The following is a 2,835-nucleotide window of genomic DNA, read 5'->3' as shown; positions in this document are numbered from 1 at the left end:
TCACTCACGATACAGATTTCCTTATGCATTACCACTAAGGACCTCCGGATGAAACGAACATCAAACACTTTAAACTCTCTGGGACAACCATCCACCATGTTAACAGAAGAATTCCCATGAGCGGGTAGTGGATTTGCTTTCACGTTCGGTGCACGATCCTCGAAGGATACCATTCCACTCTTTATCAGCTTCTGAACTTCGTACTTGAGCGGATAGCAGTTCTCAATGTCATGTCCGGGTGCCCCTTGATGAAAAGCACAACGGAGTTCAGGTTTGTACCACCATGGAAGTGGTTCTGGAATTTGTGGCGGGTTTCTCGGTTGGAGTAGGTTCTTGAGAACCAAAGATGGATAAAGTTCTGCATAAGTCATAGGAATCGGGTCAAAAGAGACCTTCTTCCTCTCAAAATTTTGCTGATGATGATTGTTGGTATTGTTCTTATTGTAGGTGTTTGTTCGTTGTTGTGGTTGTTGGTGTTGACGTTATTGTTGTTGAATTGCTGTTGATTGAGTGTTCGAAAATACCGGAATTACTGAGGATACTTGATGATGGTGTTGACGGGATGGTTGACTATTTTTGATCTGAGGCCTCCTCTGCCTCCCACTGGAGATTGCATTAGCTTCGCTGTCTTTCTTCTTCCCGAAATTGCTGCCATATCTCTTACTTGATGATGCTTCCTCCTTTGACAATCGTCCTTCTCGGACACCTTCTTCAAGCATCATCCCCATATTTACCATTTCGGTAAAGTCACTGGGGGCACTGCCAATCATGCGTTCATAGTAAAATGAACTTAGGGTCTTCAAAAAGATCTTTATCATCTCCTTCTCCTCTAAAGGAGGGGTGATCTGAGCAGCTAATTCTCTCTATCTCTGCGCATATTCTTTGAATGTCTCCTTATCCTTCTAAGACATAGACCTCAATTGGTCTCTATCAGGAACCATATCCACATTATACTTATACTGCTTGATAAAAGCTTATCCCAAATCGTTGAAAGTGCAGATGCTTGCACTGTCCAACCCCATATACCATCTGAGCGCAACACCGGTCAGACTCTCTTGGAAATAGTGGATTAACAGTTGGTCGTTATCTATTTGGGTAGACATTTTACGAGCATACATCACCAAATGACTGAGCGTACATGAGTTCCCTTTTTATTTTTCAAAGTCAGGCACTTTGAATTTCACCGGAATCTTCACATTCGGCACCAGACATAACTCAACAGCACTTTTTCCAAACAGGTCATTTGCTCTCAATGTTTTCAATTCCTTGCACAACTCAAGAAATTGATCCTTCATTTCGTCCATTTACTCATACACATTTGGGCCCTCAAATGGCTCGGAATGGTAAATGGTGTCCTCCACACGAGGTAAGGTATGCACAACGGGAGGTGGCACAGACATGACCGGGCTAGATGCCGGCATGGAAGCAAAAGTAGGTGCAAAGCCTTCAGGCATGAAGTTCGGCGGCATTCCCCACGGGAATCCTACAGGCATGCCAGGCGCAAAATAAGCGGTAGCAGCAGGAATGGTAGAGGTAGCCACCTCTGAAATAACAGTCCTTTGAGGAGGAGGAGTTGCGGGTGTTGGAGACGACTGGCTCTGAGCAGCTAACGCTGACTCCATCATGGAAGTCAGGCGAGCGATCTTGTCCTTCAACTCTCTATTCTCTTGCTCAAGATGTTCCATGATTCTTAGATGATTGGCGCGAGTGTTATACCGATGAGTCAACTTGACTGAAGCACAGAAGAAACACCAATGAGACATTTGGCGAAAGAGAAACCTGCTTATGCAAATGATGCATGGAATGTAATGCTTGTTTATTTATTTTCATTTTTCGAGGAACTTACTATATCATTTGCAAATATATATATTTAACAGAAATTGCAACAATTTGATATGATCAAAAATCTCTTTTTATTTATATAATTGGAAGGATTACACTGAGTACAATTTCAGAAACCAAATAAAAAGTACAAAAGTAAAGGAGACTAGTCATCCTAAGGATCCCTAACAAAAATATCAGAAGGCCTGGCTGTAGGCGCGTACTTCCTTCGAATGCGTCGAATCTCGGTCTGAAAAGAAGCCTTCATTTGAGTCTTCTCGAGGACAAGCTGATCAACAATCTTCTTCCAAGCGACGGAAGGCTGAGGCGTGATAGAGGTAGATGAAACCTCCGGCTCTCTCTGTCTCTTTGTCACTCGGTCTTCAAGTAGCTCCATAAGTGCATCTTTGTCCTTAGACTCCATTTGCAACTCTTCAAGCATCTTGCTCAAAGCATGGAAACGCTCTTCCCACATATCTTTCTCTTGCTTCATCTTGGCAAGTGCGTCTTCCAACTCCTCTACATCTTGGTTAGGGAAAGTTAATGGCTCAACCACAACCATAGATATAGGTCTCTCACAAGGATAAGGCATCTTCAACTCCAAAGCTCTCTTCTTCACCCAAAGAGTGTAAGCTTCTAAAGCCACACAATTGCACGGACCAAGCTCGAATCTTCCTTTCTTATGCACATTATACCAAGCATGCACAATCTTCTGCTTCAAGTGTTGGGGATCTTTACCCTCTTGATAGAAAAGACCTTCTAACAAAGTGTTATTAGGTTTGTCTCTCAAGGGGAACCCAAGTCGACGACGAGCCAAAGCAGGGTTGTAGTTAATTCCTCCTTGTGTACCAATGAGAGGTACATTAGAGAATTCACCACAACAATCAATAATCTCCAAACTGCTCAAAGAAGGATCATACCAAACTATATCATCATTAGTGAGAGACATAAGTCTCTGAGACCACCATAGACATTGTTTGTTCCCACAAAAGCAGGTGTCCGAGGCAAGTGCGA

Source organism: Lathyrus oleraceus, chromosome 1 (assembly GCF_024323335.1).
Source record: "Lathyrus oleraceus cultivar Zhongwan6 chromosome 1, CAAS_Psat_ZW6_1.0, whole genome shotgun sequence".
Taxonomy (NCBI): Eukaryota; Viridiplantae; Streptophyta; class Magnoliopsida; order Fabales; family Fabaceae; genus Lathyrus; species Lathyrus oleraceus.
This window is presented reverse-complemented; position numbering follows the sequence as displayed.